Below are 15,827 nucleotides of genomic sequence, written 5' to 3'. Positions count from 1 at the left end.
TGTTTTAAATACATTTTTTTAAGCAGAGGCTGAGACAGAGATGGAGCCATTGATGTCAGCTTTTCTGCCTTTTAATTGAAATTATAATCGCACTTTTACACATCGGGCTCTCCGATGCAGAATTGCGAGTCGCCGATCATATTCTGCGGATCCACAACAGCGCTGCATTTTTACGCGCAAAGTTTCCCTCCTGGCATTTATTTCCACGTTCACCAGACTGCAATGATAAAAAAAGAGAAAAAAAGTCTCTTGTAATTGGGCATGTTCGCCTCTGTTAAAGCAGGCTAAATTCTGCATTAACACTTGAAAGGTGTGGGCCCGCACTGACGCACATGAAAAGCGGCTTTCATTAACAGCGCGACGATCCAGCATAATTAATTGTCACAAAGCTTTAAAGGAAGTCGTCAAAACCATCACGGTTATACGAATAAACCCTTTGACGGATTTGCCCGGCATTTTCTTTTTCTTTTTGTTCCATTTGTCCTCTTTTGTATTTCAACAGCTGCATTTAATTTAACACATCGTTGCACATCCTGCAATACAGGATCTGTTCATTTCTGCTCGGCATCGTCGCAGAGCTGCCCTCCTCTCCACAAAAGCCTGATGTAATCCGCAATATTTAGGTTTTATATTTCGCTGCTAAATGATCCTTGCCCAAGTGCCTATGATGTACTTTTCCTCCATTTGCGCAAACACGTTTTGGCCGAATTATATAATTATTATATTATTTTTTAATTATATTAATACCCAGCCTTAGCGATCTTTAAATAAATTAATTCATTTAACTCGATTGTATTTATTTTCTAATTCAGTGTTTATTCATACTAAATAAAATAAAACATTCCTATTATTTATAATAAATATTAGTAACAACAATAATTTATACTGACTGATATGATTCTTTTAAATAATATTTTAATTCCTGTAGTCCAGCCTATTGGAGAAACTATTACTGAATTTCGTAGTTTAAAACCTAAAGAAACTGCAGCAAATGTAGGTGTCTGTGTCTGTGTGTTTAAATCCATGTTCCATCATGGTGTGACCATGGCCTGGGCTCTTCCCTCCTGTCTCTTCAGTGAAGGTATCGATCAGGCAGTGTAGCATTACAGAAACACTTGAATCTCAGGTGGCAGGAATGTGTACAATTGATCTCTTCCACTGTGGCTTCCAGCAGTGGCTCTGTGCTCCCCAACACAGAAGCACCACAGGAAGGGCCCAGAGAACACACTGAAACACAATCGAGGCGCTGTCCCAGTCTGTCCTGTCTGCTGTCACAATTTGTTGTAGTGCTGCAGGTCTCGTGTTGACAGTGTTCTGCAGCTGCATTGACAGTGTGTTTTCAGAGCGAACACCTTATATTCTAAACATGCTCGCAGGAAAGATTTGGTCTGTCCACCTTCAAACATTCTCTCAGATATTTGTGCTTTATTCTTAGATTATTACTATGTATTTTTGTCTTTTATCTTAGTTAAATGGCTTGATGGCTGATTGCAGCATGGTCCAGAGAGGACGAGACCCATACAAAACATTGCAGCTTAGCTGTAACCTATAAACTAAACATTGAAGGCACATTAACGGCAGTTCCTGCATACATCATCATCCAGAACCTGCTTATTTGGTTGTTTGGGAACGAGACATTGCTTCATTTTACCTTTTTTTCCCCCTATTTTAAGAGCTTTGTGAAGGGCTGGCATACTTTAATGATTGAACTTAATCAAGTTTGTTGATTCAATTTGTAAATTTCAGACAGTCCAAGGTTACTGTGTGTGTGTGTGTTTGTGTGTGTGTGTGTTTTTAATCAAATTTGTATGAAAAAAACAAGAAAAGACAGCAACAGCAAAAGAAGGCAATACACACTTCCATTCAGGAGGGGCATCGTTGCTCTGCTCCTCCAGTCTTCAGGTCAGGTTCAGATACCGGTAATTCAAATAATAATTCAAATCCTCCCACTTCTTCTGCCTGCCGCTGTCAGCCCTCTGGAGTCAATACAAACTGTAGCCTGGGGCCCGGCGTGGACTCCCCACTGATGTTCCGGCCCACCACTGGGAGATCAAAGACCTGCAGAGAACAATGGCAAGCCTCATTTAGCCATCCACGGTTCACTTTCCCCAGATACTCGGCCACACCTGCCCATCACTGTCAGTCACTTTCAGGTGGTAAACGGGCTCAAAAGGCCTTTTCCTTTCTTTGGGGCCTTTACCTCTAAAAGTGTAAAATAACAAATATTTTCTAGACAATTGAGGTTTCTCTCATTTAATCTCATTAATGATTTTGATCACTTAACTTGTGCTGCCTCTGCTTTTATTGTGAAAGTACAAAATGTGTCATTTGTGTTATATGCCATGCATGAGCCTTATTTTAATTGGTCTTGTCATGTTCTCCCTGCTGTCTCATGCAGGTTTTATCTTCTCATGGCCCTCACCCTCTGGCTTCCTGTGGAAAATGAAGTCCTTTCCGCGGTGCGTACGCAGCTCAGTGAAGGAGATGACCTCCAGATTGTAAGTACAAACACGGAACAGGCCTGTGCACTTTCACCATCTGCGAGGAAATATCTATCCTGCCTGAAAGCAGACATGTTCTCTTGATCTTAATGCTCCTGTTTTACAATGATGTTGTGCTTTGCTCTTATGAGATAGTCTTTGTCTAGCTTATTTTTACGCCGCAGCAATTTAGAATGTCCGAATGTGAAGGTCCTTATCTTGCGATCCATCCGTTCCTTGGCTTTTGTGCAGCAAGAAAGAAAGGCCCAGACCCATATTGCATTTCATGAGCTATTGTGTCAAAGGAGCACCCAGACAAACAGGTGGCAGCCCTGATGTGAGCTCCTCATGGACCAGACACGCCAAACTTGAAGCTCCCAAGCTGACCAGGCATAATACTCTACTGTTTCCCTCATTAGAAAGAGACCTAGAGGGATGCCGATGAACCTAGAGTGAGGGTCTGCTGCACAGAACTCATCTCCCTGTTTATCATCACCATCCAAACTGTGAGGCCTTTTGACCGGTGGGGGGGCATTTAAGCCATTGTCATGGTAATTGTTAAAATGTGATTCGGGTCAGGGAGGATTCATTGGAAAAAGTCTTTTGACAGAATACAAGTGCTATTTTGTTATCTCACAAGTACCTGCAGGCAAGCATCGTCCTCATTGCCCCCGAGGGCAAATTTAATTTGATGTCTATTTCCATTTTACAGTGAATCACATGTTTCCTTGTTATATACAGTAGAATGGAGAGAGATCATCTTTCCTGGGTTTTAAAGAACAGCTTTAAGATTAAGTAGGCTGATTGTGGCCCCTTTTCACCATCAGAATTACGGTTGGTAACCTTAGCCAGGCTCGTCTGCTCGAGGGCTCAAGCACAAACAGAGTCGGGGACGCTCTCTGCTAATGTCATCTCAGAGATTCGGTTTCCTTGTCACAGCATCCCAGCCTCACCTCCAGTCCCACCACCTCTGACACACACTCTTATTCCTTTCCACAGCATCAAAGCATGCTAGTGAGATGGAAAGTTATTCCGCGGCTCCCGAGATATTGATATTGAATGTCAACATCGGGTGTCAGGGCGACTAGGAAGAAGCCCTTCAGCCGCTTGTCAGGTGCGTTGGGATCCATAGGTGCTCTGAAGAGGTGTCTTGAGTTTATTGAATTTGTCATTTTCGGCCTGGGAGTGAAAAGGGCACCTGTGCGCTGCCGTAAGCCCTCACGCCAGAACCGCTACCCACATCACAAGATGACAGCTGATGTACAGGGACAACCCTGAAGCTGTTGAATATTTTTTTTTCAGTTTTGAAAGCAGTCCATCAGCCTCTGTGTAGATTATTCAACGGGAAAACAGCTCAAAGGATATTTGTTTTGTCAATTTTCTCATAAAAGCCTCCTTGGCACAAAAATGTCACCCATAGCTACACAATAAAAATGTGGCTATTTCAGGGGCAGGTCTCACCTTTGTCAAAGACACACTGAAGACTCTAGCAGCTCTGGCCACCCACGTCAGTCTTGGATCAAAGCCGTGTCCTGCTGCAGCGCTGAATATTCAATGATGTCATTCGAATGTGATAGGTTCAAATACACACGGACTGTGGGAAAATCAGGATAGAGACTGTTCAGTCTTTCATGAGTTCGGGGGCTCTTGTAATGTGTATCTTCCAGGTCGAGATCACAGATCTTCCACCCACTCACCGAATACTCGCCTCTGCAGACAAGGTTGGAGTTTCTCACTGGACATGTTGTTGTCTGGCAACGGTTTCCTCTGTGAAATGCGTAATCAAACATAAGATAAGGAATGCAGTTAGGTCATGGCAATTCTCACAATCTGCCTTTTGATATCGAGACTTAAGTGCACATATGTGCATATAACTCACTGCCAGGGTCCAGGTTTAACTCCACCAGCCCAGAAACTCCGTCACTAATCAAATAAAAGCCTCTCTCACATCTCTCACATCTACGTCCCTTCATGCACTCGTGGGTGTCGGGGTGTGATCCTTTTCCGTGTGCCTCCCCCATGTTCAGTTAAGCTTGTGCCACCTGTGATTAATAAGGAATATCCCATGATTCCACAGGTTAATGTTTAATCAATCAACCAGGAAAGAAGAAGAGAGAACAGAAGGCTCTAAATGGCCTGGTTCATTTATAACCAAAGCATCACATTTAATGCTTTGAGCTTTTACGCAGCCGCAACTCTTTTTTTCTGCTCCCAGTTATGAATCACTGGTGATTTTCACCAGATGTCATGGGGCAAAAAAGATTGATAGCATTTTCAGCTCTGAAAACGCTCCTGCTCTTTTGCGGACAATGTTTTATATTAGCAATATTTGTTACTCATCTGCTGCCACTTTGTGAGCCTCCACTTGAGCTACAAAATCAACACCCCAGTCAGCAATAATGCCCTCTTAGGCTTAGCCAGTTAACGAAAAAATCGATCAAAATAAAAGCAGCAGATAAATTTGACTGATCCTCATATATTTAATTATTGTGGCTGTTTGAGAAAATAGCTTATTTTTTGCAGGAAGCCTCATTTTACAGCCCATCAATATTCCTTTAATCACAGGTAGTTATGATCCTACTGCGATACTGACGTCAAACTGGCAGAGGGGATTGAGATGCTAAATGGATGCGCAAACAACTTGATCACTCTTTTTAATTCCTGTCATATAGATCTGCCAGGTCTGCTGATGCATTCATTTCTGTGAGGCTGTACAGCAGAGTGCTGACCTGCCCAGCTCACACTAACTGCCCTGAAAGTGTCGGCTTTGCCTCTGTTCCCTGGATCAATGGTGAGAGCTCCCCAGGTAAGGACCGGCGCCTCCCAGGTTCCACTGCTAAACTTTCACCTCTCGTATGACAGAGGTCTGCACTTAAGCTTCCAAGGTGTGGTAACACAAGGAGATTGAAGGGTTAACGTTCCACCTCGGCCATGTGAAAAATGAGAAATCAGTGAAGGAAGCGCAGGCACCCAGTTCCCAAAATTTACATTTCAATTCAAAACCAATAATAACACATTGTGTCTGGCATGAATGAGTGCTGCTACAGAAGGAAGGCGATACGTCCTGTTCCTGCATCAGTAAAAAAGCTCCTTCATCTTCTGCTGAAGGGCCCACACAGTCTGAGGTCAGCCAGTCAGCCTCGCTTACACTGCACAGGCATGCCTGGGTGGATGGCTCACGCTTCTCAGTGCCTTTACAAAAGCCAGGAACTGCTCTCTCCCCCTCTCTCTCCTTCTCTCTCTCTCTCTCTCTCTCTCTCTCTCTCTCACACACACACACACACACACACATAGCCAGAAACACACATGCCATGCTCTGCATGAGACCGATAGCTTTCAAGCGCTGCCAAAGTCCACTTCGCATGTTGAGAGAAATACACACAGAGTTGCACGAATTTCAGTATAGCATGAACATTTCTACACCTGTTTTGATGTCAAGTACAGGTTCGAATGAGGATATTTAATCTCTGGTGAAGGAAAAGGGACCTTTTTCTCATGTGCAGTTTGGAAACTGTACTTTCCAGCCTAAACTTTCATTGAGAGATCTGCCTGTACATCCTGCCTGTCTCAGTAAACTGTGTCAAACCTACTCATTGACAGGAAAGTTGAGGCAGCCAGAAAAACCACAGAGAAGCACGCGCTACAGAAGGTTGTCACCATATTGGCTTTAAAGAGTGGGACAAGGAGCCAGCACCGGTTAATGTGCCAAAAAGGTGTCAGAGCACAGAGAGAATGGTGGATATTTCTATTTTTCGTCTGTCTGCTTAGCTTATCCTGATTCTTTCCTCTTTTCAGAAGTAATAGTCGAACAATGACAGTCTTGATTAGCACAAAAGACACCATCTCCACTGAGAAGAAAGTAATCATCAAAAAACATAAATATATAAGCAGCGCTTCCAAGGGAACAGAGTTTGCATAATCGCACCACTTCAGTGCTCATGTTGGTGAACGACAGTGTCGCTTGTATCTATCTGTACTTCCACACAACTCTTTATTGCCACAACAACTCCTGTGTGTCTCTGCAGCCCAGTCTGGGCCACACACTGTCCTCTGGTTGGCAGTGATGACATCAGCGCTCCCCCAGCGAAGAGGCCAGCTCCACTAATAAGGCACTGTTGGGATTGCCACCCGCTTTGGTTGTCAATGAGTCTGTCTTGATCTGAGGATTAAGCCAGTCATTCCAATTACAGCCTGGTGCCTTGAGGTTTGTCAGACATTGACACAGACGCCTGTCGATGGCCCCGGTGCATATCCCAGGACCCCCCTGAGTGACAGGCGCCAGCACCAAGAGACAGTGACACAGTGTGTGTGTGTGTGTCTGTCTGTCTGTAATGCATGTTAGGTTGTTATTGAGCACTATCCTTACCATGTGTCTGTGTTCAGGTCTTCTAAGATGATTAATAAGTATTCAACGGTATCAGCCAGCGGCTGAGAGGATCCATCCCATGGTGCAGTTCAATGTGGCCATGTGAACACTTATCATCTGTAATCCATTTTAGCTTAGCCGCTGCTTGTTCCTAATCAGGGTCATTGGGTTTTTGCAAACCTAAGATCCACATAAAATCTCCGCATTTGACATAATTTTCAGCAACATGAGATATGTGATAAGTTGAAATGAAGTGTCAGAAACTGGATGACTGAATTGTTTGGTTTGACGACTTCCTCCACATTCAGCTAGGAGAGTCCAGTGTAGGAAAGGTGAGAGTCTCCATGGAAATGGAGGTTACATCATCTGCTTGTTCAATCACAGCAATGCCAAAAGCTGAATGGTAAATGCCTAATTTGTTGGTTATATTAGAAACAGGATGATGATCTTTTTTTTCTGTTTTTGTTCAATACACACTCAGATATCACATTATGTGTAAAAGCCCAGCAAAACCTGTCAGGTTTTGTCCTTTGTCTCCTCATTTCCTGTTTTATTTTGAAAAGCAACTCTCCTCTTGTTTCAGGTCACTTGCTCTACCCTCATGTGTCACCTGCCTCTTGTCTTCCTGATTCCTGATTGTTTCCACCAGTTCCCTCATGCATTTTTCTGTCTTCCCTTGTCCTGTCCTGCTCCCCAGCCTTTTGTCCTTGTCCAGGCTGCAGAGTGAAGCTGAGAGCGATTATTATTTATAGAAAGTTTTCACACACGTTTTGTTGAGATTCCATTTTAAAAGGAGTGTTTTTATTGTTGATACTAAGTTTGGTTGTTCTCCCATCTGGAGAGTTTTTTTTCACAGTCTTTTCTTTTTGTCCCCCCCCCCCCCCCCCCCCCCCTTCCATCCGGTGTGATATATTTTATATATGGTTTAAAGTCTTGTATTGATTTTGCTAAGTAAAATTAGCTTTTACAGTAGATCTTTCTGTGTCTGAGCCCTGTTCGGAGTCTCAGCCTGACAATGGGAACTTTTCCTACAGCATTTTTGGCTGACGGGGTGTAGCTGGGCTTCTAACTGCTGCTCATCTCTGATAGCTCTCTTATGTGTGTATGCACACAGACACAGAAACACACACGGCTGTCGCCTGGGAGGCCAGCGGTGACGTCACACGAGCAGAGGTGGGTCCTGTGAAGCAGGCTGCTGTGTTTTATACTTAATATTCACCACCTGGCGTTATTTACATGCCATTAAATAAGAACAGGCTCCTTATCAGTGTGATTTAGGAAAAAATAGAAATCACAATTCTTCTTTGAATGCAGGTCTACGAGGCATCGTGGTGATCCTACTTTTTCTTTTTTTATTTACCAGCAGATCTTCCCACCGTTTTTTTATTTTTTTATCCCGGGTGTAACGTTATCCTCCAGCTCTGTTAGTGGGGTGTAATTAAATATGAATGGAGCGCTGTTGGTTGCCCGGCCAGTTTGTTTGGTCGAGTGCTGGCCTAGGGAGGAAAGCTCATCAAATCAGTTGTTTTGGTGTCATTCTACACCCCCTATAACACCCCATGACATGGAATCTCAGTGGTCCTGAGCATAAAGGGGGCCGCGAATCACCTGTATTTAGAGTTAATGGATTTGAAATAACAGACGCTTACACTTTAAAGAACGCTGGACTGATGAAAAACATTTTGAAATTCACTTATTCTGTGTAATTGGATGCTGACCGGGGTTAATATGTAGGGTGTCATTAAATGCAAATATAGACTTGTAAAGGGGGGGACTGTGCCATACAGGGAGTCTTTTCTATAGAGCTGCCCCTATGGAGCTCCTTCTTCTTGCTGGCAGGGACCTTCTTTATTCAGGGTAAGTGAAGCATGACTTCTGCGAGGTAAAGATTAGGGACAGTTATATTCACTTCTGTTTGTGGGCCAGTTGAATGTAGTGACCTTTAAGATAAAGCAACCCAGGTGAAAAAAGGCAGTATAAATGGGGGAGATGTGTTGAAATTCGGCAAGAAGGGAGCCCTGTTAAGATGGTTATTTGATGGTAACTCTGCTTCGCGCAGTTTCACATGGGTGGAAAAATCAGCTGTGGGCACCCCTTTAAAAGAATGAACACCAAGGAATTACATCTCTGTTTATCTTTTTTCACGGGAGAGGAAAAAAATAAAACCCTTGATTGGGAGATGAAGAATTGGAATAATGCCATATAATCTGGATGCTGGTTAATTAAGTTGCTCCTTCCATCTTAAAAGGTCTGTAATTAGTCCTCCAGAAGTAAAGGTATTTTCTATGAGATGGTCTGGCTGAATTCTTCCCGACTCCACAGGAGACGGCACAGACTCTGTGGCATCAGGAGAGTCCAATAACTCGCCTTCTCCCTGTGATGGCGACACTATAAAATGTAACCAAACACATAAACATATCCTGAAGAAGGACCATTAAAAACCTGAAGAATTTAGAAGTACAGTCAGTGTGAAAAAAGCAAAAAAGGATGAACGGAAGCCTCCTGGTGGCAGCCAGGATCTGTTTTGACTGGTGGTGCCACGACTCGCCAGCTCTGCCACCTACAGAGAGGGTAGACTCCTGGCTGCCTGGGTACTGTCGGCGAGGAAGTTAATCATACACCTTGGGGTAGTGCGACACAGAAAAAGCGGTGTTTGTAAACCTGCCCCCACGGCTCAGCCCATAATTGGCTCTACAAGTGACTGCTTCGGCTTCCTGTCAGCATTATATCTGTGTTCACACCAGCCCAGATGGTAAGACATTTGTTCCCTGGAAACATGGCTGCTGTTTTGATCTTTGGACTGTGAAAGCAAAGTTGCTCTCACAATGGTTAGTAATGTGGGGAGGATTTTCCAGGCTGCGGAGGAAGCTGGGCAAAAATGTCCCCCTGCCTCGGCCTCGGAGGGAAGAACAGCACTTTGCTAATGCGGATGGTGCTCCCTTTGCTCTTTTGTTCAGGATGTTTAATCAGTGATTGCTGCTCGGTGGATGTTCTGTGTCACTGTTCATCAGCTGGACCTTGCTTGGACTGCTTTTATTCTGTATTTCTTGGAAAGTATCTTTCAGTCCTGAGAAAAAAAAATTAAGGTGGAACTATTTATTATTAAATTCAGCTGCAGGGGTGCTGTTAAAAAGGTCCCATAGCTACACCCACAATACATTTTTGCGTTTTAAAATGCATCATTTGCTAAATTTCTGTGTAATCTACATTAATGCTAAAGTTTTGGCAAATGCGAGCACAGAGATAAAACACTCTGTTTATGTGCAACTTCATTTTGCTTTATTTCTGTTTATTCAATTATTATAAGAGCGCCAGCAAAAACGAAGGAAATCTTGGGAAATTTGGTTTGTCATTGTTAGTTGGAGTCTGTTTTTTTGAGGGTTTTTTTTTTTTTTTTCCCAAAATAAGCCTAATGGTCATCTTCCTGTTTATGCTGGCTGGCACATGCCCTGTGTTTGTGAATGGCCATGGGGCATTTCCATGTGTCTCGGTACCGCTTCATTCAGAGGCTGCACTGCACCAAAATAATTGTTACAAAAGTTACTGGAAATGAACAGAAGAACAACGCAGTGAGTCAAACATGTTTGTTGGCAAACAGGGTGCCATCAGAAGGCAGCAAGGACACAAGCAGCCCCCTCTTTAATATGAAAGTGACACGTACGTAACAACTTTGAGGATAAAACTGGAAATGTTGAAAGACTGCTGGTCACACCTCTACGCACAGACAGATGGAACTTCCTGCACAGCTGCTAACCAACACTTCTCAGCTGCTGCCGTGCTGCTATCTGCACTTCAGCACTGCTAATAGGGCATGCAGGCGAAATCAGAGGGAAACTGTTGGAATAGGCTCACAATTAATCACAGGAACCCAGAAATCGGAGGTTAATGATACACTTTTATAATGGCAACCATTTGTAACATTCAGAATTGTTCGGAATACACACATGCTTTCATGTCAAACCAGAATTTAACTTTCTTTGTTTTCATTGGTTAAATGAGAAACATTAATGTGATGTTTCATCTGACAAATGAGTATATTTTCTCTTATTGTTGGTGATTCTAGCGTTCATTAAGTGATCTGACAAATATCAAAACCATGTTTCAGGACACAGAGCTCAGATTGCAGCCGCACAGTACACACGTGTTGCTCCAGCTTCTGCATATAATACGGTGTCTCTCCTCCATTTTCTCACTGGACACATGGTCGAATGTGACTTCCTCTTGCTGGTTCTCCCACTTATAGCACGGTTAGATTTGTTTAGGATTTTTCAGAAAACCACACTCTGATGAACATCCGGCCAGAGGCATTTAATTGTGGCTGTTTCATTTTGTGCACATGCGGCGCTCTGCCTTTTAAAGGCTTGTTTATGCAAAAGCATCCACATGCTGATTGTAACTCTGAATTTTTCCTTCCTCTGGCACGGTTGTGTTTTGAAGGCGTTCATGAAACATCTTGTGATGGATGATAGAATCATTTCTTTCACGGCTAGATCATTTTGGACGCCTTTCTTAGCTTTTGATGCTAAATTTTGATCTAGCCGCCACGATTTGCCACAGAACCCCTCCAAGATTTGAGACGTAATAATGAGTAGTGAACACAAACACTGCTTTTAGTGCATCAAGAGAAACCATAAAAGAGCAGAGGCAAAGTTAAATATTGACTGTGCGACTCCATACCGATGTCTCCGGTGACTGCAAGCCTTTGTCTGTGTCTCTGCCAGCGTGTGGTCGTAATTAAATTGTAAACAACACCCACCATGTTATTATTTACTGTTGCTCAAACCAATTGACCTGCCTCCGCCTGAGCTCTGAGTCACGTTGACGTGTTACCTAAAAGGCAGTGAAAACAATATATGGCCAGCTCATCCATAAGTCATGACAACAGTGCATTCAGCAGAAAGGAGCTTTATGAATGGCACAAAGTCTGTGAATGATAACGGTCATTAATATGTCTATTGAGGGTCACCACATTCATGCCACATATCAAATCCCCTTTGAATGAGATCAGTTCCCTCCTGTCAGAGCCCATTAGATCCGTCCCACAGCCCCAGTGGCCAGCTGACAGGGGAGAAACCCAAGCCCGAGACTAGCACCATTAGCATTAGAAAATGAGCAATCAGCTGGAATGAAATGTGTGTGTGTGTGTGGGGGGGGGGGGGGGGTGTTAGGGAGGCACCCAAACTTTTTGAAATGATACTGCAGAATCAAAGGAAAATGTAAGAGCATGTCAGTTCACCCCTATCAACCATGCATTTACGACATGAGTTTCCCTCCAGAGCTTCAGTCAAATCAAATGTTTGAACATCCAGTTTAGTTAAAGGCTCAAGAACTCGTCCACCTTCACCACACTGAAGATGTTCCTGCTGCTCATAGAAAATTGCGTTGAACCTCTTTGACTTTGCGAAATAATTGAGTTAAAACACTCGATAAAACATTAATTAGCTTAGCAGTCTGGAGCAGATAACATAGATAAAACCCTATGTAATTCATATTGATTAGAATATGCACATTGAGTGTAACCTCTTAAGACAAGTTTTCCTTATTAAATGGACACAAAGCCGAGGTCATTATTCGTACAAAGAAAGATCGCTTTAGATTTTATCTTTTCACATAAAAAGGTTTGATTGGATTTCTTTCTTAGAAAGCCGCACAATCTATTTTATTCGGGTTTGATTGTATTACCTCTTAATTAGTTTGTATATTGAGTAGAACAGGCCTTATTGATTTGAGGTGCATTCATTTGCATTGCAAAAATCCCCTTTAATCCAATATAATCTCATCCTTACTCACACAGCAGACTGCGTCACTCTTTTTCTGCTTGTTTTCCAGCTCCTGCGGCTAGCTTGTCCCACCGTTAAATGCAGCCTCTTGGGAGAAATTTGAGATTGCTTTCTGTATTTTAAAAATGGCTTCCCTAAACTTAGCTTTTTATGTTAAGGTAGTTCAGGTCAGCCTATCGCATGTGGACAATTACACGCACATGCATCAAGGCTAATAACAAGCTGCCGAATGTCTGAGGGGCTGAGCTGTGGGCTTTAATTTCAAGCTGTTTCAGTGAATGATTGGCGCTTGTAGGTGTCGTGTGTAAATTTGCCGCTGAACACCCGTGGAGGCCGTGAGGTCGTGTCATCACTGGAGGCGTCGAGACCCTCCCACCCGTCCAGCACACAGCAGCAAGTTGAACAATTCTCTGTAATTAACCTCACCTGAACTGTAATAGCCCACCTCTGGGACCCAGGGCCCCGGCTGTGTAAAATTACTGTCGCAGATGGAGCTGAGGGAGGTTCCTGTCGCAGCGCGTGTGTTCCCCAGACAACTGCAAGGGAAATGCGCCCCTGTGTAACACCTAATACCACCAGCACCGTGTCAGAGCAGGGAGGGAGAGGTGGGGGCCGCCGGTCTGGAGGTGGTTTTGGATTTTACTGGTCACTTTTGCACCGAGTAGTTGAAAGGGGCCAAATGGACCTCCTGGTGGTGTGTGCGATGGTTGGTGGTGTATTTATTGCTGTCTGGACTTTGGCTATTGTTCCCTTCGTTACTGTTCTGCTTTATTTACATGTTTGTGGTTAAATGTAAATTCTCAGAGCCTTTAACAAATAGCAGACGTTGTTGTGTCACATGATTGACCAGCTAGTGTACAATTACTTTGTTATTGTTGCAGTTTAGACCCTGAAGTGGAAGCAAACTTCAGCTCCCAAAATCAACTCCGCAAACTATCACTCCTTGTTCCCGCAAAGAAAGCCATCCGCTCCTTCTGGTAAACAGTTGAAGGGACGATGGAGATGTGCTTCTATGGTTCTCAAACATATTGATGTGGTTTATTTATGATATATTTTTCTGTCTTCATTCACCCAGAGATCAGTGTTGCATAGGTCTGTGGTGGACAGACGCGGAGCGGAGACTTTCTCGGCACGTTTGTGTTTTCATGCACTCGGTGGCTGAAACACACACCCAGAGGGGTGAGTCAACAGAGCGGGCTCTGACTTCACCAGCAGGCCTGATGTTTTATCAGCTCTGCGGTCATCCGTGAGAGAGAACGCTCCAGAAAAACTGGACAGCATCCTTTCCCTTTAACTTTGCTGTGTGTGTAGCATGTTAGCCTCTGACATCCTTTTATAGTCAATACTTTTTGTTTAATTAGATAATCAAACAATATTTAACAAAAGCTCAATTGGGGAAGCAATTTTTTTTTAAATATATTCTATAATTTTCATGTCGTTCAGTTCACTATGCAGGAAGTGTCTTTATTAACACAAATTAGCTGGTGTATAATAGTCAAGGCAGTTTGGCTATACACATCAGCAGTATATGAAAAGTGACACACACACACACACACACACACACACACAATATCCCCGAGCTGCTATCTGTCTGCCACTCGTGTGTAGGATAAAGAGACAGGATGTGGAGCGGGCTGGGGGACGGAGCTCTGGACGATGACTGAATGCACCATCAATGGGCTTATTTTCATTACAGCCAAACAAATGTGTCACCCCAATCATCACACGGCTGATTTTATCCTTCTGTTACTGTAGCTCCACAAGCATTTCCTTTTGTGAGCGCCGGCCTGATGATAATCCCGCTCTGACAAAGGGGCCATGTGCCACCACACGGTTCCATGACCAAAAATGTAAAACTAGTCGTTTCCACTTACATACTTTCTCTGTGATATCATCCATAATGAAAGCGTGTCTGTAAGCACTTTTGCTTGTTAACTAATCCCTGTGATCCCATATGTGTGTTTATGGGTAAACACTAACTGGAATGGTTGGATACATCCAAAATTAATGCTGAAGCACACTTTTTCTAACGTTTGATTCATGTGAAGAGTGAAATGACTCTTTCGCAGCAGATGTGTGTCACATATTTTATGGTTGAACTGGGCAGTGCGGCCACAGGACTGGATCTCAGTGCGACAGGGCCTCAATACTTTCAGCTGGGCCTCCTGAAGCTGAGAAACTCCTTATTCCACCCTCCACTTGCAGACTAACTCCAGCTTTGTGGAGCTGAACTGTCGTAAACTGGACCGCCTAGGTGTCCGGTGTTTCAGACTGGGCAGACTGGGCTGCAGGGTGATCCTACCAGGTGAAAACAATATTACTGCCTGTGTAAAAGACACATGGCGGCAGCTGTGCAGCACATCTGCTGTTAAAGTCTGAAATCTGGGTGGCTGAACAAGTTTTATCTCTTTTTATGCCCATGGAAACAGCCTTACGCTTGTATTTCACAAAGCTACTTTTGAGTCGTAGATTAGAGACAGACTAAAATCAAAGGCTAATGATGCCGATGTGGACGTGGACGCGGTTTCTTCTCCGCTGACAGTAACAAATGAATTAGTATGTATTAATAATTACATTTTAATTTTTGATTAAGTGACGCATTTTATCAGTTTGATACAAAACAAGCAATTTCATATTTACACTCTACCCAAACCCTTTAATTTTTAACAGTGTATTATTGGATAGAATGTTGGGTTTGTTCCTGACTCTATTGATTTATACTGATAGCATTAACATAATAGTGATAACATATTGGATGTTGTTTATCTGAGCACTGCTGAAAGATATAACTGTGGGAGTAAGAGGTTTTGGATTATTTGTTATTTATCTGCAGCAATTGAAATAATTTATGAAGGTTTTTCTAAAACAAATTTCATTCTATTATTATCAATAATTGTTTAGCAGTTATGTTTTAACCTGCTTTGATTTCGTAGCAATTTTATCACTAATAATGATTTATTGTTATTAAAGGAGAGACACTGTAATAAAGTTGGCGGCGTGAATAGCAGGCTGACGTGCAATGCGTCCTGTATGTGACACATGTCCTCACCTGGCAGCAGGTGTTTCTGCTCACAGCTGAAACTGAAGCAGCTCCATACACAGACATGATACTGCTGACCATCAGTGCACGCAGATATTTCTCTCCCTGCGAGGTTCATAAATCAGAACACACACACACAGCTCTGATCTGGTTTAGGAATT

The 15,827-nt window shown here is 43.2% G+C and overlaps 1 long non-coding RNA gene across 1 annotated transcript; it reads right to left on the bottom strand.

The window, feature by feature from the left end:
* Nucleotides 1–41: 41 nt before the first annotated feature.
* Nucleotides 42–4,470, bottom strand: LOC130513641 (uncharacterized). The gene is made up of 5 exons (XR_008946792.1): nucleotides 4,360–4,470; nucleotides 4,178–4,247; nucleotides 3,942–4,074; nucleotides 1,858–2,058; nucleotides 42–217 (listed from the first exon to the last, which is right to left on the bottom strand). It is a non-coding gene; the product is annotated as an uncharacterized LOC130513641 (long non-coding RNA).
* Between the last annotated feature and the right edge of the window lie 11,357 nt (nucleotides 4,471–15,827).

The sequence above is a fragment of the Takifugu flavidus genome, chromosome 2 (genome assembly GCF_003711565.1).
Source record: "Takifugu flavidus isolate HTHZ2018 chromosome 2, ASM371156v2, whole genome shotgun sequence".
NCBI classification, from domain to species: Eukaryota; Metazoa; Chordata; class Actinopteri; order Tetraodontiformes; family Tetraodontidae; genus Takifugu; species Takifugu flavidus.
The sequence above is the reverse complement of the archived record's forward strand: the minus strand, read 5'-3'. Positions and strand labels throughout refer to the sequence as shown.